The following is a 21826-nucleotide window of genomic DNA, read 5'->3' on the forward strand; positions in this document are numbered from 1 at the left end:
CTCTTGGTGAGCTCCCATGCTGGCTGATGCTGCAAGAGGCACTGCAAGGGGCCAAGAAAAGCCACAACTTATCACAAGAAAATGGCAAATTGTGAAAAACCTGTATCACAAGGTTACCTGCCTAGGCACAGCTTCAACAGAGCTCCATAAATACCACAGTCTTAACAGTGACAGAGGTTAAAAACCTATTATCTTTCCCAAATGACAGTCTGAACACATGTTCAATAGAACACCCCGCCTCACCAAGCTACAAAGTAGATTCTGCTTTTTCAGTTCAACAAATACAAACCACAGGGAGCTTTTTAAATGAAAGCATTACAAAGATTACATTAGGCAAGTCTGATCTACTGTAAAACACTCACACACAACATTAAGAGGTAGAACAACCTTTAACACCTGCTTTTTCTTCAAACATAGCACTACCTCTGTGCATGGTTTGGATCTTAATGGGATGAATTCTCAAGCTAATTTGTATGGCTTACTCCACCAGCAAAGATTACTTCAAGTGTCTGGGATCTAGTTCCATTAATACTGAACTGGTGAGAGTATTCTTTTAAGAGTGTGTATTCCACAGTGCTGCTCAGCCAGCTGCTGCCCTGTGGGACGGATCCACACAGCAGAGAATATTTTCACCCTGGTGTGAAATGTTGTGACACAAGAGGAGGTGCAGCAGCTGGAAAAGCATAGCATGATCCAAGCAGTGTTGAGAGTCATCATCATAAATATTCACAAGCAGACAGAATTGTTTTCTTACTAACAGCACATTGTTATTCACAAATATTAATTAGTTTCTAAATACCACCTGTTACTCAGCCCTCCCTCCGCCATGTGACATGGGCTCCTTGGCTGGCTTGCAGACTGTCCACATTGCTCAGAGATTTAATGATGTTTCAGCTTCCAGAGCTCACTCAGCTACTGGAAGGAGAGGAAGGGAATAATTACTTACTTATGTCTTTCTCTGCTGACCTCTCTGGCGGATGAAACGAGCAGCTTTAATGGCCTCTGACGAGAGGCTGGTCCAGTCCTCCTTAGACAGGAAGGATGACAACTGCACTAGTAGGTCTTTGGCGTGGAGAATGATTTTAAAGCACCAAACTTCAAAAGACCTCAGTGAGGAGAGAGCTCAATCTCAAAACTTCTCCCCAATGGAGGGAAGAAAGCTGCTAATGCAACCACTCGCATTTCCAGCGATCACTCACACTTCAGACAGAGCCGAGGCACCAGGAATTGCCTGTCACATCCTACAGTATAAATAAACCACAGACTGCCAGGAGGAGAGCTGTTACAAACCTTGGCAATTTTCTTTGGATTTCTTTAGACTGCTTCTTCAAAGGATCTCTCTGTAGTAAGAGGTACATGTGCAGACAGACAGCCCATATGGGATTCTTCTTCCTCCCCACCAGCAAAAACCACCTCCTAATTATGTGCATGACCGATAACATGAGAAAGTTGGGCAGAGAGCTGATGGAACTGGGCAGAGCACAGATAAAATGCACAAGTTAACAGTTCACTTAAGGTTGAAGTGACACAGATGAATGATGAAGTACTGTCTTGTCTTCTGCAAACTCTGGATGGAAGATCCCTCTGACCTTTCAAAAACAGTCCTCCTCCTCAGTGTCCAGCAGAGACAGCCAGGGAGGATGAGCTTATCTTGATGAACTCAAATTAATACAAAAAAAGAATGGAACTATTTTGAGCCTGGGGCTCACACTTAGCCTCACTGGAAGAGATGAACCTGAAGCATTCTCCTCACAGATTCCAGCTGAAAGACTCAAGATCTGAAATGCAGCATTTGGCATTTCCAGTACCTCAGGAAGCAGTGCTGACTTTTCAGTGCAAATGTAGCACGAAGGTTGTTATCCCACAGCTGCCAGACTCAATACCAAGGCACAGACAAAAACGTGCATGTTTTCCAGGGAGGAGACACAATCTATTCAATACATCTCCCTGTAACATCAGATTTTTCTTACCAGCATGATTTCACTGGTGCATCCTAATCTGAATACTTCTTAAATAGTTTTTTTTAAAGATCTTGTGTATCAGGCTATCAGCTCTACAGAACTACTAGAGTAGAAGAATTAATAAATTTCAGATTTTAGATGAAAAGTCAGAGCAGTTTTTTGCTGGAAAACATAACTGCAAGACAATTTAACCTTGTCCTTGCTAAATATGGAATGGGGAATGCAGTCAGGGCTTGATATCTTAAACTCCTAGTAGAAAAAAATTTCTGCCATAGCTCCTGCAGACAGCAATAACCCAGGACTATCAGCATTTTCTCAGACTTTGGACAGCCTCACATTCAAGTCTCTAAGATTATAAAACTAGAAAGTGGGAGGGCAAGGAGCATACACACAGACAGAGTCATTTTTCTAGTGACTGACAAACACGCTACTCAATTTCTTAGGGACCTGAATGGCTGGAGCTGAAGTTAAGCTTCACTAGAGCTATATTTAGTTCTGCACAAATACAAATTAGGAAACACTTTCTTCCCAGTTACTAATGCAGTGTGACAGGAAACAATTATTTGCTCAGTGTCTAATGTTACCTTTGGTGACTATCTAGCTCACAGAAGCTGTCTATTGTATAATAAAGAACCAAGATGATATTCTGCAAATCAGTGAGAAAACTTATTTAAGAAGATGAAGAAGCATTTGATTTGAACACATCTGAGCTATACTGGTCTTAGCTATGCAGAGTTAGTGCTGAGGCAGCTTCTGCTTTGATAATAAACAAAGTCAGTTTGTTTTCCAAATTCTACAGTAATTTATTCAAGAACTCTGCAGATCTCTAAAGAATATCATGGTTCCCCTAAAGTATAAAACAGAGCTGGGCACAAGGACAGAACAATTAAAACAAAAGTAAAATCCATCTTTTATGATTTCAAGTGCCAGTTTCTTTCTATGAAAACTGCAATTCTGTGTCACAAGGGAGCTCTCAGCTCAGCAATTACTTCAGTCTTCAATCTCTACAAAACACAAAAGACAACAAAATGCAAGATTCACATGAAGGGCTAGTTAGACCTTGGCAAACCAAGCCATGATTGTATAGAGTCCCACGTGCTTCAGAAGAGCTCAAAAGGCTGCACTCAAGAAATCCCAGGCATGTGGCTGAGGAGAAACCCTGCTCCTGCCTAATACAGCAAGAATGTTCACTAACAGGCTTGGAGTTTCTAGGCCATCCAACACAGCATCCTTACCCACTAAAGAAGTTAGAAAGAACACAACACTACTGCACAAGCATGTCCTTTCTTCTGGCACCAATGGGCAAATACTTGCAGGGCCCTTTGCTATAGTGAGTCACATGGGTATTTCTAGAGCTGAAGGGGATGACATTTCATTTTTGCTTAACTAAGACGCAGGATAACCAGAAAGATGCTCTGAGTATCAGTATTACGATGACCTTTTCAGTTCCAGATCCCTTTGAGCTGGAAGGCAGATGAGCCCTTGGCAACATCCAAAAAATCATCAATAGCCCACGTTTCTTCAGCCAAACTGGACTACTGTAATACATGCATGTCTTGGCCCAACCATCCACAGCTTTTTTCTGAGGGGAAAAAAAAAAGTGGGGGGGGTGTGCTGATAAACATTTGGTTTCTTGGTATTGCTTTTAAAACATTATCAGTTATTTTGATAGTAGGTTCTTGGAGCAGGTCAAACCTGGAAATATGAGAGTTTTGGGCACAAAGCAAACAAACCTCTCAACATAAGGCAAAACATTTCTTGAGAGATTCTGAACAATCTCTCTTGCCTACAAGTGCCAGGTATGACTAAGTTTGATGAATAACTTACAAGGATTTCCAGGGAGAAATGACACCACTACTCCCACTTGTACAAAATCTAGGAACATTGCTTATGTGCCGTATCTTCTTTTGAGGATCCTGTGGCAAGGGGGAAAATTTATGTCCCACCCTGGGCAACTCAAGGTTTGACCAGGAATTTTACTTTAGATGCCCATAAGGTCCCTGCCTATGTCTTACTTGCTACATGTTTACTGTAACAAGGTAATTCCTACAGAGCTTCCTATATTGATCAGCAAAACCCATGTGGAGCCAAAGACTTATCTTGTCTATACTGCTGGAGGGAGGGGGACTAAATTATTTCAGATCCATCCAACTGGCACACTAGCATTTCATCCAAGCACCGTTGTGCATCTCACCCCCATTTCCGATAGCGCCAAAGGAGTGGGAACAATCACGGATCTGCAGGACTTGGGCAGAGGTGCATATCAATATTTAGCCCACAGATCTTGCTCGTACCAAAGGGCAGCAACTACGCCATCCTGTTCAGAGATGCACCAGATTAAAACTTCCCTGTATTTCAGCAGTACTGACACTGCCAGGCTGGCAGACCAACACACGCACAAACCTGACAGAACAAGTGGCTGGAGCTCTTCAGGGAGCTGATGGAAGGTAAGTGCGTTTTCTCCTGCACATGCTATTCCTGTACATGTAACCCTGCAGAGCAACACTCTCCATGACTAAACTGCAATAGTTGCTATTACTGTTTACTGAAGCGACCAGATTGTACTTTCAGCATCAAGCACAGGTAGGCCAGGTTCACCTTCTGGTTTCCTAGAATCTTTTAAGTTATTATATGACTCTATACTGCTCCTTGACTGTTCTCTCAAAAGAGAGGACGCAAAGCAAAACAAGGCTTTAGCTTGGAACAAGATGAACAATTACTCTGGAAGAGACTCATTTTCACTAGCAATCTCATTTCACACCTTTTCTCACTCCTCCAAAGAGTCATCCTGTTGCCCTCTTCATCACAGTGCTAAAATAATCAGGAGGAAAAGTAGGAACCTCCTTTCTGATATAGTTTCACATGTTGTACCTCCTCTCCCCCCCTCAGAGTATTGTGCTTATAGACAAATGTACAATATGAATGCAATCTTGAAGAACTTAACAGAGGTGTATGGAATGAGGAAATACAGACGACTGGCATAGAAATTATTAGCTACTAAGTAATCAAAGGGATAAAGACACATGTTTCAAGAATTATGAGTAGCTAATTATTAGTAATTAGGATTAGAGTTACTCTTTTTAAGAAATTCACTATTATACATCAGCCTACTGTATCTTTTCTTGCATACAGAATAACTGGTACTGGAGAGGATAGATCTCTTTTCATCCGAAGTATCCATTCCCCAAACAGTCACCTCAACCTTGGAATCTGCCAAGGATAAACCAAAAGGACTATTTCACGCCACACACGAGATCCCAAAATCTCAGCTCACTGCATTGTATAAGCCATAGTTATACTGTTGTCCCAGAAAAACCTGTGCCGGTTCCCAGCTAGCTTGGAAAAGAGAAAAAGAACAGAATGTGGTTACTGCCATTTTGTCCAGGATGGGCTAGAAAGGAGCACATTTCAAGCACTGCTCAGTGGTTCCCCACCTCCTCTTTTGCTGGGTGTTGATTCCACATCAAGCAGACTCCTGCACAGAACTGACTTTAAGGGACTCTAGAGAACTTTGAAAGGTTTTAGAACAAGAGAAAAGCACAGGTATCTTGTCAACACCAAAAGAGCAGAACTGCTCTAGTACTGGGGTGCAGAAGAGATCTGAACAACGACATCACAAACAAACTCCTAAGAGTGACACCAACAGGACAGACAGCATGAAGTCAGGACTAGGATTGTTCTTTTGAGGATTAATTGCTCTCAGCTTTCTTTGCTTGCCCAGTGGTGTATTCCACAGGACAGCAAATTCTTGGTGTAATGAAAAAAACCTTGTGTGATAAGAAATGTTATAAAATTAATGCAATACAATGGAATGGCTTGATTGGTTTTAATCCATCTCAACTCACTGAATCAGACCAAGCTCACATCAGCATTGCCAGAAGCGTGTCCTCCACTGCACCAAAGAGCTGATGTTTATCTGTCTCTCACAAGACTTTTGACACAAAGCTGAAGACCCAAAGAACACATTTACAATGGAGAATCAGCAGCAATGTCCAAATCAGTAAACTGCTACCAGCAAACCCCACTCTATGTATAATCAATCTTTAACACCTTTGTGTAACATACTAGGCTTTTTTCTTTCACATCCTCTAAAATGGTAACAAAAATCAGACACAGTATCAGTCTGCACAAACCAAAAGGTTTTTCCTGTTTTTCTTTCAGGGCAGCAACACTCCCACCCCAGACAGGAACTGGAATTCCAACAGTCATTACATTGGAACATCCAATCCCTACCAAAGGTGAAATGCAGCTTAAAATTGAAATACAGGTGTCTAAAGTGAACAGAGATTGACACATTTACTCTATCACACATTCATTACTACAGAGCATCTATTATAGATGCGTATTAAATGTGGATGAATATACTCATGAAGTCTAGACAAGCATATTTTCAATTAATAAACAGCTTTACCCACTCCCAAACCAAAATTATCATAAATTATAATCCCCAATGAGTGATCTCCTATAACAGGAAGTATTAAAATAAAGAACACTTTAAAAAGTTATTTACAATACAAACACTCTAGTTTTATGCTTACTAAAATAAGCCAAAAATCTGTCTCAGAAATGCCTGTATTTCAATTTTTTATATGTGAATAAAGTACCAAAATTTGAATATACTGATAATAGTAAAATAAATGCATCACATATCTATTTTGCCTTACAATTTCACATCTATACCATCATGCACTGAAATGCAAACACTACAACAGGGATTCCCCTAATAATGGCTGCATCAGCACTACATGTTCAGATGGATGATTAACAGCAGCAATACAGTAATAATGGCCACCTCTGGATAGTCAGGGTTCTTATTTCTTGTAATCACAAATACAAGAAATCCTCATTTCTTTTGATCCTTATGCTTATCCACATGCTTACATAAGTGACACAGAATAAAAGAAACTCTCAGATACAGGAATTTATCTTTTCACATGGTTAAGGATTTTTCCTTGAAAAGCAAAATAAATGTTTATTTCAAATATATACTTAAAAAATGTCCTAACATACTTAATAAAAATTAGGTTTATGGTTCTAAAGCATTACAACTTATTTTATATATTTGTAAATAGGCATAAAATTAAAATTAATTTATGTACTGAAAGTATTTGAATTTAATATATATTTTAAAAACCCTATATTTGCTTGCTGTGTCTTCAAGAAAGGCAAATCAGCAGGTTAAACAATGGAAATTATTGCACTAAACCAACTCTAAATAATGGTTAACCTTTTGACTGATGCAGAAATAGCTTTTTTCCTAATTTTTGTTTATCCAGTTAATTCAATTCAAAGACTTGTTTTGCTCAAAAGAAGAAATCAATTAAGAAATAACATAGCATGAAGCTTTGTTTTTGTTCTCCAATCTAAACATATAGAGCAAGAGGATGAAATCTACCATTTACAAAATTTTCTGGGCCAAAACTACTTTCCAGTCACTATTTAGAATTAATAACTATTTTAAAACTTGAAAGCCCTCCCTTATCAATTCAAAAAGCAAAATGCCCTGTTGCTTTTGATTTATATACCAAATAAATTCAAGAAAAACTTAGTTAACTGTACAATATTGTTTCATTATTTTTAACGAAATTCAGATTTTTACATCAATACAACTATATACTCAGCACATAACGTTAAACAACTATTTTACTACCAAAAATATGAAGTACCTGGATGCTTATTTGGCATAGCCAGACAATTATAACGTATGCTTAGAAGGCTGACAAAAGGTGCTACCTTACTGTAAAAGCTGTACTTAGCAGTAAAAATCAAGGCAATCTAATAATTACCAAACTACTAATAATTAACCTCCCCTTTGAGAAATGTAACAAAGTAAGATCAAAGGAACCAATTTACTTCAAAGTTTCTGGTTGATTTACATCACCATTTAAATCATGTTTCAGAGAATGAGAAATTTATTACAAAGTAGCAAAAAAAAAAGGGAAAAAAAAAAAAGAGTGGAAAGATTTAATGAACTCTGACAATGTTCTCTATTTTTAGCATCATACCAAAATTACCATGTATTTGGCAGAAATACTCCTGAAGGTCCTTGAGCTATCCTATTGGTTTTGTAGCTGATAGTCTTTTCAATTTCGGAATACTCAGATGGGATAAAACTCAAGAGTGAGTTATTTTACAATTACTTGGGAGCTGGGAAGGCTGGGGTGCTTGAACAGATTTCAGCATATCCCTATCCATGCTGGGATTGTGCTCCTGCTGGTGAACTGAAGCCTTCTAATACTCCTCATCCTGCACCAACAAGGAACATCTGAATGATACTTCAGAGCCCGCAGTGGGATTAAGCAAAACATCCCAGAGCTCCAACACAATCTCCTACTGATGAGGGAGAGAAAGGAGGGAGGACAACTTCTTATCACTGTCATGGTATTTTCCCTTTATTACAAGAATTAAAGAATTATGAGAAACGTACAAAGTTAATGCAGACAAATGATATTTTTTTTATCTCACTAGTATTTTAATTAAAACCTTTTGTCATGTCTGCTAAGCAAGTTCAAAGTATTGCAGTGCAGTAGCAATGGTAACGCAGGAGTCTTGTTAAGCTTGGAGAAAAGAAATGTTTTCAACTTTTACAAAATCAGCAACAGTAATTACTGGAGGAATAAATCAAATTTATAGCAGGCAAACACAGAACATAATAATTTTTTTTTGTGCAGCCATAAATGAGTTTGTTTTTGTTGGAATGTGATAAAGTTTAACATTTTCTGTATGTCAGACAGACTATTCTGATAATATTCTTTACATTTCTTCCCTATTAAAGAGATGAAAATTTTGCTATTAAGATATTCAAGTCATCACAATACATCTTGTTACTGGATAAGCTTCAACAAAACCTTAAAGGACTTTTTCCTAACCTCATCAACACAATAAATGCGTAGCCAGAGTTCTTACTTCAGTATTAGACAATAGCTTGTTCTTGTAAAATATCAAGATGCAGAATTCAGCAAATTATGGCAAATCAGTTGTTGTGCAGTTGTTTTGTAGTTTTTTTTTTTTAATTCTGTTCAGAATGCTGCAACACAGGAGACAAAAGCAGTTTCATTTCATTATATGCAAAGATCTTTTTTTCAATTTAACTGAACTCTAGACAAAAAAAGTTGGCTTTTTTTTTTAAATCATGCCATACACCACCTCTGCTATTTAAAACTGTTTTTCCATCTCCACTTTCACTACTAGCCTTTTGTGAAGAACAATTTCTGACTGCTAGGCTATTTTTCATTTGCCTACCTCTATTCACAAAAAGAAGGAAGCATGTAAAATGGCACATTTGATAGACTTCAAAAACTTGAATGGCTTACATATGTAAACTGATTACAGTTTGCAAAACCTGAAAGTAATGTTATCAAAATATGGGCTTACTTCAGCAAACAAAGGCACTGCTAACCATGAAAAAGCTCCAGCACCCACTGGCATCAAACCACAGTAGCACACCATGAACACAAGTGATTTGCTCTTTGCTTGAATGTCAGTTTTGAAGAGTAAATATTGTACATACACACACGTGGATGCATTTGAGCACATATACAAAGGTTGCCCATAACCACATAAACCTGTAGCTCCTCCTTGAAAAAAGCACTTCCATCAGACTGCCTAGCTCGAGTCAGCAAAACAGTTTGCACCAAGTTATCCAAGAGGTCTTCATTTACAAATTTCAGCTTCCCCTTGATGTGGTTTGAAAAACTGCAGTGGAAAGATACAAGATTAAATAGTGCAGGTAGACTGTCACCTCCAGTGAGAGACGGCTGAGCGATGCCACCACAACGGGAAGGATGGCTCCAAAACCGTTTCTGCAGGATCGCTATGCAAAGACCTTTATCAGCTAGTGACTACAAATTTATTTTCTGCAAAGGAACCTTGGGGCATAATGTGCACAGAAAGGACATAAAAGGCAATCTGTCTATCAGTGAAACTTGAAAGTAAATGTGAAGGCAGGAGAGGCAGTGTATTTTGTTGAAATATGTAGATGTGCCACTTGGATTTTAATGCACGCCACCTCCTGACACCAAAGGGTGAAATGTTCTGATCTCTGCTGACAATATTTATACTGAGAAAGCCTCCAATATTTTATCTGAATTTCCTAAACACCTACGATCTCTTCTCCAGAAGCAAGGGAGTTGGGTGAGAGTCCTCTGCATGTCTGGCAAACAGGACACTGAGCCTGTGGACCATCTCACCAGCATCACTTGTTTCCATCTCAGCAGCAGTCACCAATTCCAGAACACAACTGAGGACCACAGAAACCAAATTCACTTTGTTATCTACAGTAAAAGAAGAGATAAAATCCCTCAGCAAGGGCCACTGCAGCCTGCACCACTAGCTGGGCAGGAGGCCAGCGTCACCCGCACTGCTGGCCAAGGCACATGAAGGCCACAACTCTGCTTCTGCCTGCAGACAGCTTAGGACATCAAATCATTCACAAAGTTTTAGGTTTTCACCTTTCTTCTCACTTCTGACAGATGATTCTTCTAACTTGTAATTTTAAATAAAAGAACAGCAACCACGTCCTTAAGGAACAGGTTTTCTTTGAAAGTAACAAAATAACCACCCCCCCCCCAACCCAGTAAAGTCCATAAACAAAACCAGTAACATTCCATCAAACACACATGCAGAACTCTAATCCAAGTTCAACAAATGCACACACAGAAAAAATCTTAGGACCTGTGTAATACAACCCAATTTTCTACAAGGCAATATAAAATTATCTAAATATTTTAAAATATAAATACAAATATTAAGTAATACTGAAAGAGGGCACAGGACCTAAAGGGCAATGGATCTAAAGATACACTTTTAAATATTTAAACAATTTTTCTTCCTGGGGGCACAGGATCCAAAGGCCAATGGATCTAAAGATACACTTTTAAATATTCAAGCCAGTTTTCCCCTGAATTTTTATCATCCTATTAACATAAGTTTATACATTTTGTATAATACGTTTGTGCATTATAATGTTTTTTTTCAATTGTTTAATCTTCCTCTTCCTAATTTTTAAACATTCAGCAATTGCTCAAGCCTCTGGGTGTATTTATTTTAATTAAATACAACAAAATCAAGTGAAAAGCTTTTGCATTTTCTGAAAGAGACCACTCAGAATTTTCCTTCATGAGATCTCACAATAGAGATCTGTCAGATACATCCCCAGAGTAACCCTGCAAAGACAATAGCTGTGCCAGCAGCAATTTGTCTGCATTGTGAAGGCAAATATTTAACAAACAAAATAAAACAAAGAGCAATTTAATATTTGTATAGTGTTTGCACAAAGAAGTGCTGATCAGAAGGAGTATGGAATGCCCAGGGTAGCACCTTCCTCCCTGCACCCGTACGAGGGCACACTCCCAGACCCCAGATGCAATGGGGTACAGACACGGTCTGGGACAGACTGACACTCCAGCTTTATTTCTCTTTAAGCAATCAAAAGCATCTGCTTTTATTCCACAAAGATGGATAGCGACATATTTTGACAGAAGGCCTGTCAAATCCCAAGCAAGAGTGCACAGCAGGTCACCTCACCCACACACTGTCCAGTCCTCACTCAACCAGTGGGGCTGGCAAAGCATCACTTCCTTCTTCATCAATTCCCACTGGCATATCTGTGGATGAGTCTTAACTCCACACTGCATTCACCAGCCTCCTGGGTTTTTACTTTTTGTAGAAAAAGTTCACTCAAATCTTTGGTGAAACCAGATTATATACACAGGGATCACTCTGTGTTCACCTGAAAGCAGGTAGTGCCAAGCTCTGCCCCCTCTTTACCCACCACTGTTTACTCCCACTATCAGAACAGTGCAGTTGAAAACACTGAAGGTAAGTAGAAAGGCTTAAAAGGCTTCCTCCCACTACCCAGCCAGAAAGTTATCTTCTTAATATTTATGCCTTTTCACTGCAACCAATTTCTATGATAACAAGAGACTGCTTCTGAGGTAAACTCCTTGCACTGCATTAGGTAACAAACTCCAACAGCACTACAGATACTGCTAGAAAAGGTTTTTTAAAATCCTGCATAGATATGCTGGAACTGCGTATGTAAGAAAGAAAATGGGATCTCTGTCTCTTACCCCACCAGGCTGACAGTGTACAAATTCAATATAGATAAAGGCACACAACACTCAAAACATGCTACTGCTTTGGAATGGTACCTCATAATATTAATAATTACAAAACAGCACAGTGGTACTTCATTTTTATGTTTTTAATAAGCTTATACCAATGAGAAATCTCTCACCGAACTCACCATTTTATCAAAAAGGCAAATGCAAATTCAAAATAAATTGCAAGGCAGCATTTTAGGGAGGCTACCTATGCTCACATTTATGGACTTAGTTATTGAATACAAGCAAAGTTTAACAGGAGTGGCAAATGAACAATTCCACATCATAAAATTGCTCTGTACTTTTTGGAAATAACCTAGCAATCTGCTACACCAGACTTGACACTACTTAGAAATTACGTGTCTTCAAAGTCAGAACAAAACTGAGGGGCAAGCAGCATTCTTGTTCTGAAACACAGTGGTCCAAGTGGTGCTCCTGAAACTCACAAAGTATTCTCCTTTCCCCCTCTCCTTTACACAACTTTCAAGTTATATTTGCTTTAACTCCATTTCTTCTATGCTAACAGAAAGCCTTTCTGGATATTAGGTTTCAGCCTCAATTTCACATCTTTATATGTTTCACCTAATTCTCAGTCTTCCCCTCACCAATTTCAGAGATCTGGAGAAGTAATTTCCCAGACTGAATTACTTATTAAAAAGCAAACATTGCAATGAAAGAGCCCAAACTAGGCTCTGTGCAAGGCCAAAGTAATAATTTCAGCCCTGTGATCTCTCCCAGATAACCAACAAAGGGGCAATTACAGACTAACACCAAGACACAGCTCACATTTTGGAAGGATTTCACCCAGAAACATCCTGCTAATATTCACATTTAAGAACTCCCGGGGCCCTATTACTTCTCTCTTTTTCAATAACATACTGGATTTCTCTGGCATTCAAAACAAAATCAAGCCTTAACAATCCACATTTTCCCAAAACTTGCTTCCTTTTAATTGTGATAATACAAAAATTCATGCTGAACTATTCAGCTATCTACCTGGCCAATTTTATAGCTGTATTCACACCCTGGGTGAATCACACTGAGAAAATTATATATAAACATGGTGTGACATTCTGTCAAGATATCGTTAATTATGTAATTCCATCCTTTAAAAAGACATGAAGATAGCTTATACAGTCATTTGGAAATTTAATCCTGGAATAGACAGCTGAAATGTGCCAGAGAAACAACATGATCATCTGAAAAGCTTCCAAGGGGTTACAAATCCTCACTCCCTTAAACCTCAATCTATTACATGCTTATTACCTTTGTTTTACGGCTACCTCTTATTATCCAACCTACTCTCATCCATTCCCAAACGTTCAGAAGAAATAAGTATTTTAAAAATAAAAACAAACAAAGAAGTATTGAAAACCCCAGCAGGGTGAATAAAAATTGCAAAGTATTAACCCAACAAAGTACACGTGACACGACACACCAAGGCCAGAGGACTGTCTTGCCCTCAGGTATCAAAAACTCCCTCCTCAAAAGCCCCTTCTTTCTCAAAGTTTCACATCAAGCTAAAAACTAAAAAAATAAAGAACCACCAGCAAACCCATAGCTCAGTTTTCTCCTTGGATAAATGGCCAGTAGGCAAATGAGACCTCTGTCTCAAATCCTCACCTCAAAACACCCCCATACCTGCCACTAGGTATGACTGAAGCTCCACCACAGCTAGGAACCACCTGCATGACTCATTGCCTCACTTCAGGTTTATTTGATAACAATCCTGCCTGCTCCCCCAGTATTAAAACTCAGCAACTGATCTCTAAACCAATCAGGCTGGCCATAAGGACACACTTCGTGCTGCAAGAACAAATTGTCTTGCAGCAGCACTGTCCGTTTCACAGAACTCCAAATTAAATTCCACATAAAAACTGCCTCAGATGTCCCTTAATCGGTCTCCTGTTAATGACTTTACACAACCCTACCCTACATACAAATTTGTCAAACACAGTAATTTCTTCAGTAGCATTCGGTGCACCAAATGTTTCCCCATGAAAGTCAAGTGATGGCCCAACTCCTCCCATTGCAAAGCCAACAGAATGCTTTTAATACCTTTTTTCCCCAACAGTTCAGTTAACCTTAACCCTGTTTCTCTTCCATTTCCAGTTAGATGGCTTCCTCAGCTGAAAAATTTAATTCCCGATAAGACAACCTATCAACCAACAGAAAATAGACTTTTGACTAAGGACAACCAGCTGCACCAGTGGAGGTTGTTCAATTCTATTTAGATTTTTTCTTTTCACTGTCCTCATAATCACCACAAGATCAGTGAACACAGAAACGAATTGAAGTGCAAAAAATCCTGATGTGCCTTGATTCCACAGGTGCCAGCAGTAGGCGCAGCCTGGCACCCGCTCTGCTCCCAGGAAAGAGGCACAGGCAGCTGCACAGAGAGACTCCCACGCCAGGCAAATTCATTCTGAAGGTAACTTACCACCCTATTAATGTGCCTTATAGACAGCTGTAAATTTGCAGCATTACAGCACTTTATGATGTTAAATAATGCATTGCATGTTGCACAGATATTTTATTGTACATTTTTCCACTTTGAAGACTTTCGAGAATCCCATACAAATTGCACACAGCTGTCTGATGCTGGTAGTTGACAAGTTATTAAAAATTACATTATCTGATCATTTGAGAAACAGAATGCAATAGTGCTGCTGTTTACTACACTTTAACATGTGCATAAAACTGAATGTTGTGGTCCAATTTTTAAGTGCCTACCCTTAGGAAGAAATTAGTTTTTTAAATAAAGCTCTACTGCTTTTACAGCATCTGAATGTGAACTACTACATATTCGGCATATAAAAAAAAATATCCCACTGTGAAGAGCTGTACTACAGTGAAGAAACTACCACTGGAAATATTGGAATTCTCTGCCGTTCCTGTAACTAAAATCCCCAAATAAATATTGTATTAGCATACCTGTTTGTGCTTCATTTGCTGATAACAGAGTTTGGTTAAGACTGGAAAAGCAGGTAAATTACAAAGCAAGAACTTTAAGTCAGAATAGTCAGTTTCCAACTTGTTTGAACTTGACTGTATATTGCCAAGCTCAAGCAGAATGTAAACTGCTGCCCTGCACCAGTTTAGATCACATGATAAACAGCTTTCAAGCATAGTTATTTGTATTTAAATATTGCCTGAAGGTCCTAAACCAAGATCATACCCCATGATCCAGGATTTTCCACCATACAGTTCCTGTCTTGAAGACATCATGATCTAATATAGACAAGATGCAACAAAGAAATACAATGAGCAATCAAGGCAAGAGTGAGAAGTCCTCAAGTTAAAGACACAGTAAGTTAGTTCTCTAACTACTGAAAAATCCCTGTAGGCAGGGAGCAAATTAAGAGAAACAGTAGCTACCACAGGAGCTCACTCTTTAAGGAGAAAATACTTAAATAGTTCTGAGAAGCAGCTACATGCTTTGAAACACGAACTCTAAATAGCATTATGTAATATAATCTTCAACATTAATAATTTGGGGCAAAGGAATAATAAGCCATCTACCTTCTTACTATTTTCTAGACAGTTGAAAAAGAATTGTTGCAAGTGATCAAGTCACAAGAGCTCATACATACCCTTCAAGTCCTCTTGGTTTGCTCAGCCATTCCCATATTGCCACAACACAAAGATCCTTCATTAAAGGCAAACAGGATACAGCTAGTCTAGAAAGGAGGAGTTATAGTCACTCACTTTCACTGCATTTTCAACAAGAACTGCATTCACCAAGGTTTCTCCCTTCTTAACTAAAGGTCACCTGCCTCTTTACCAAAGCCATCTAAGGAACCACAGATTTCTATGAGCACCCTTGCCCACTCATCTTATTCCTCCTTTACAGATTTAAACCTCCAAATTAAATTTGTAGATTTTTATTTGGAAGACTCATTTCTCATCACCACCAACAGTTTTGTAAGCCTAGTGAGATATTCTTCTGTATTAAGGGAACACTGGGAGAAGAGATCCTCCATTTTGGATACTACCTCAATAAAAATTAAGTAAAAATCCCTCAGTTTCCTATCGCCAGTGCAGTATGACACTCAGCAACGTAACTCATAATACTCAAAGCATGTAACAAATAAACAAGCAAAACTAATCACAAGTTCAAGTTGTTTTCCATGACCACATTCATCTTCCCAGAAGACACACTTCACTGTGGCTGATTTGTTCTTCCAGTGTAAGACAGCTGTTTAAGGACTAGTAATGGCATTTGTCACATGTTACAGAGGAGGATGGAGGGAAGCGTATGCTATAAATCCAAGCTGAAAGCTTGTCCAGGGCTGACACCGCAGTGTAGAACCTGTCTCCAAGATGAGTAAGGTCACCACCAACAGAAAACCACCATCAGTGACAGTAAAACTTGACACTGCAACATTGGAGGTGGAGAGATAAACCCTCATTATTTACTAAATAACCACCAAGCACCAGGAACTGCAGCTAAAAATACTATGCATACAATCTCTGTTCTGAAATCTTTTTATTATTGAATGCTCATCCTCCAAAAAACAGCATCTATAATACACTGAATCTGGGGTTCTGAGCAAAACATAAGTAATATGGCACCCAGCCAAATACTACTGATTACACCACTGTCTTGAAAGTCTGCTGATAAGGTATGCCCTGTTTCAAAATAAATCCTGGAGCCTTCATTCTTTATGAAAATAAAATGCTATTTCTTACTTATCTCAAGTTACCAAATATTTACTTCCTTGGACAAAGAGAAAGACCTTCTTTGGGTCCTTTATTCCCACTGACTGGCCATGAACATGAATATGCATAGCAGCTAAAAAGAATATAAAAATAGAAAGAAAGATAATAGGAAAAAACCCCCACTACTATCAATATTTGAATAATGAGGCAGCTTTATCTTCATCAGTATATCAATTTATTCACATGGGATGACAAGAATATATTAAAGCTATTCTAAAGTTGGGCCATTAAATTGCTTAGACAACCTGTTAACCACTGCTGCTGGCAATTAGGAATGCACCCTCACTGGAGGCCTTCTGTAGAGCCATGCTTCAAAGGTTCAATGTGCTCTACATTAACTTACCAAGAAACACCCTGAGAACTGCTCCTCTGTCAGCTAAGCTCAGTGCTGCCAACTAATTAAGCCTACAGTCAATATTCTGAAGATGTCAATGTCCTCCTGCCAGTTCAGCAGCTGCACAACCATGAGAAAGGTAAGTCAGATTAAAAAAGTAGCCGGGCTACACTAATGGATGGTAGGTTGGCTATAAACATTCTCTATCCCTAAATAAGTTTTGCAGCACATTTGGACTAAAATGGTTTTATATCAGGCTCCTGCAGCACATGATTTGTACAGGTACTCACGTATGCACATGTACACGCTTGCAAGGCAAGTTTATTTGTTACTTTTCTATTAAGAGGAAACTTGGCATTTCTCTAGAACAAAGCTGTAAAAGTTCTCTGGAATGCTGATCCTAATCACCAGAGAAAAACCTGTTGAAAGAAGGGTTCCACACCTTGCTGCAAATAGAGCTGTTCCACAAAACCTGGAGGAACAAGCACGAAACTGAAATAAAAATGGAGAAAATCAATGATGGGCAAAGAACAAGCAGCCCAAGAACAAAATGGCAACAGCCCAAGTTTCAGTTTCTTTACACTGAGGGGATGGAATAAAAATGGTTCGTTCTCAAGCCCTATGAGCAAACTGGAAGAAAACTGTTGCTCAATGTATGGATGAATTATCCAAAACCACCTGGATGGCTCACACCAGCCTTCAGTGAGTACAACAGTGCTGAGAAAGGGGGGATGAAAGCAGAATGATGAAGGCACTCAGGGAATTACTGTAACCAGAGGGTAAGCCCAGCTCTACAACTCTCAATACACTGCACATCTGGGACCCAGAAAAAGCCTTTCAAGCACTCACATGGGGTGTGATTACTGCAGGTCTGATAGCAAATATATCAAGCTAGACTGGTACCAGAGGATTACAGAACAGCAAATGCAAATGTCTGTCTAAAAAAACCGAAAAACTAATTTTGTTATCTAAATGTTGGCTGATTTGATCTCAGGAGTAATGAAATGTTTTAAAACATTTCAAAAGACAGATAATTAGAGACCTACAGGAAAAGAAAAAAAAAACAAACAGGACAAGACATAGGTTGGGTTAACCAGCAATAATTCATGCCACATTTTCCCAGTATGTTTTGCAAATAAAACACAGTATTTTCTAAACATATTCTGGCAGGTCTCAATTATCCAGCTATCAGAAAACAACCCTGCAATGTTATGTAGGAAATAACCAATTTAGTGGAAGAAAATAAATAAAGGAGGAGGCTAAAGTTAAAAGGTCAAACACACTCACAAAAAAAGAGAGGCATAGTGGTTACTAACAGATTTTTTTCTCCAAGGGTTTATCCTGAGACATGTAAGTTATAATTTTATACATATACACGTATATATACAAAAATAAAAGCAACCTGAAGACAAAAAGAAAACACTACTCAAGTCTGCTAAATGCCAGTGTAGAGAATAACATTTGTCACGCACTAGCAATATTGTAAATTTAAGGACAAATAACAAATAATAGACCCAAATACTTAGTACCACACATAAAACTATGCACTTGAGAAGGAAACAAGAAGAATTTCTGGGACACTCATATACAAAATTATTAAGAAAGTAAAAAATTTGGTATATTAGATGGAGAACAAGTAAGTTACACAGTTCAGGGAAAAGCTCCAGAGAAGCATTTTTGCTTACGTTACACGAGGCTCAGCACAGCCTTGGCCACTCACATACACAAAACCTTACTTCAAAACAAGACCTTACAGATGAAGGATCCTTGAAAACATTTGGGCTAAAAATGGGACCTTATTTCATTTTTTTTTTTTTTTTTTTTTTTTTTTTTTTTTTTTTTTTTTTTTTTTAGTTTATTGTGGATGCTTTACCCATTCAACAAGAAACTGTGTACCAGACCATACAGTCACCCCAGGACAAACAGCCATCAGAGAGAATTTTTTGAAGTGGTACTTGATTCAATGACAAGGAAGGCTCTGATGCAATTGTCTGCAAAAGCAGTGGACCAGATGTAACATGTATTGGTAAAAGGGCATAAAATAGGGAAAACTCTGAAGTGGCACTGGCATTTCTTTTCTCTTTAAAAGCTTCTTCAGCATGTACCTCGGTATGGTGCTTGGTAAACTGGGAAGGCCACCTAGTGAAGGAACCAGATCATATAGGAAGCAGGTAAGTGAATACACAGCTCTCTGTATCCTCTTCTCTTCCTAAAATATCAATGAAACTGTTGTTCAGACACCAGTTCAATTTTAAAAAAAGGTTTGTGAAAAGAGACAGAGCAGAGTCATAAGAATAGCAAGAGATTTGTTTTACTTTGCAGGCCAAAAATAAATAAAACTTGTGGTGTCACCCAGTGCCTTCTGCAAACCTGAAAGGTCAGAAGTATTTCTTAATTCCCTAATAAATTCTCCCAGAATGTTTTTCTTCCGTTAAATTCTAGCTCCTGACATTGACCTCAACATCATTTTTCAATCTGAGCTTCACTGCAGGCACTTCAATAACATGAAGATGAGGGCACAAGGAATGACACATTTTACTTCATGGTTAAATTATTTTGTTTTTAATTTAGAAGCAAATTTTCAAATCCAATGGAGAGACTTCCCTTAGATCAACCTAATGCCAGAGGCAAGTGCTCCAACAGATAACTGATTAGAGGAGTAACCATTACAGTCCCATTGCCTCACTCAGACTGCTGTAACAACTCCCAGATAATGCAACCAAATATCTCCCTCACACAAGAAAACTCACATGTCAACAGCTGGGAACACCAGGGCAGCCTGGATGGCGTATTCAGCACATGTGGACTCCTGACAATTCAGTGCTTTTTGGGCTTTTTTTTTTCTGCTGAAAATAAGATAATAAACCTAACAGCATCCCTCTAGTAAAAGAGCTATTTAGCCCCTACAAGCCTCCATAACTCCTATGAGGAATTAAGATGAATTTGTAAAGGACTAAAATCTAGTTAGCACCATCACACTGAAGCAGGGGTGAGAAGATGGCCTTCTGCATGTGAGCAAGCTGGAGTGGCCAAAGCCACAGCAGGCAGGCTGCCCCCAGCAAGCCACTTCAGTGCCCCTCACAGAGCACCAAGGAAAAGGCATGTTAGTGAGCAGGAAATACCAGACTGGGTAAGTGAGAACAACAGCTTCTGATCCCTCAAACAAGCAATCCCATGTTCTACTGAAATAAAAGCTGGTTAAGATCATTCTGTGTTGCAGATCTGTTACTGTTGGTAAACATATCGTTATATTTTGATCGGGTTGGCATCTCTTGTGGTAGAAAGGGAAAAAATTACATCTTTCCTGAAGCAAATTCCAGAAATGATTACTATGTAAATATTTCCTTATTAATTCTACAGTATGTCAGTCAACACACTCTATACAAATATATGATGTATATAAAAATTATTTCCACTTCTATTTTCCTTATTTTAACTAGTGCAAGTTCTCCTCCTATTCAGAAATAACCCTAATTGAAGTGCCACTGATGAAAAGGAAAAGCAAACCCCTTAAAATGAGCTATTAAGTCTTTTGTATCTCAACCTGAGAAGAGCAAAAGATGCAGATCATTATTTGCTGCACAAAAAATGATGCATTTCCAGTACAAAGACAGTGAAGCCCTTACATTGCATATAAACAAAAAAATTAATAACCTACATTAATTGCCGTTTATTGAACAACATATTTCCCTGACCATTTTTTAAAATCCAGAAGCCATCCCAGGCCGAGCCAGCCCAGTAAAGAGCATAAAGGTGGAGTCAGGACCCAGAAAATGAGGGGGAAATGCCCCACCACAATCTGTGCTGATACAGACCATTCAAGGTAAGGTTGCTTCCTAAACAGACTTGCACGCATTCAGTCCCTGAAGCCTTTATAAGCTGCAGACACCATAATGAAACATTTCTCATTTTGTAAACACACTCCTGCTTTCCGCGAGCTTTTTCTTGTAACAAAAGCAAATCTACGCTGCCAGAAATGCTAACTAACAGTGATCCTATAGGAGCTGGCAAATTCCATCACAAACCTCAAGTGAAAGTGCTGCTGAATGGTTAATAAACACTCCAGCATTTGCAGTCCCTCGTCTGCACACCAGTATAGGAATAACAACGTGTAACACCCCTCCTGTGCAACATGAACAACACATGCATCTGAAGGAACTGCTCTATGCCCAATACAGTGATTATCAAAAGCAACATTTCAACCATAACGAGAAGCAAGGGAAAGAAGCCAGGACATCTAATGTCTAGAATACAGTATTAAATAGACAGCTATTGCCAGAACATCCAAACAGGTTTTGGACAGGCAGCTCAAACCCATTTTCGCTTCTTCACACCAAGAAAATAGGTAAGCATGGGAATGTGAATTTCTAATCTTGAGCATGCCATCTTTGTTTCCTCTCCTCTCTGAAGCCTCTGAACATTTTACTTTAAACCTCATGACTGTGGCAGAAAAAAGGAATAATTTCAACAATCTGAATGTTCATTATCTTGTCATAAAGCTCAAGACTCACATGTTCTAAAAAGCTTCTATTCTTTCCTTTAAATATTTTTATTCAAATAACCTCAAGCACTGTAGAACCTGAAGATAAGACTACAATACCCAGAGGGGAACCCATATGGTTGTCTTTTCCAACCCTGAGAAGAAAATAGGTATTTATATATCTGCATGCCACCCAAGTACAACCCACTGTGCTCTCCTGTAGTGC

The 21826-nt window shown here is 38.8% G+C and overlaps 1 protein-coding gene across 4 annotated transcripts in view; it reads right to left on the minus strand.

Moving 5' to 3' along the window:
* PTPRF (protein tyrosine phosphatase receptor type F) overlaps positions 1-21826 on the minus strand; it is a 375785-nt gene that overhangs the window by 289697 nt on the left and 64262 nt on the right. Inside the window, exon 1 of one of the 4 annotated variants that reach the window (XM_050977607.1) lies at positions 15658-15679. The exons of the other annotated variants lie outside the window; for them this stretch is intronic. The gene's annotated coding sequence lies outside the window, so the exon portion shown is untranslated. Of the gene's footprint in view, positions 1-15657; positions 15680-21826 lie in introns of those variants that run through there. 4 annotated transcript variants of the gene reach the window in all.

This window comes from Serinus canaria, chromosome 8 (genome assembly GCF_022539315.1).
Source record: "Serinus canaria isolate serCan28SL12 chromosome 8, serCan2020, whole genome shotgun sequence".
NCBI lineage: Eukaryota > Metazoa > Chordata > Aves > Passeriformes > Fringillidae > Serinus > Serinus canaria.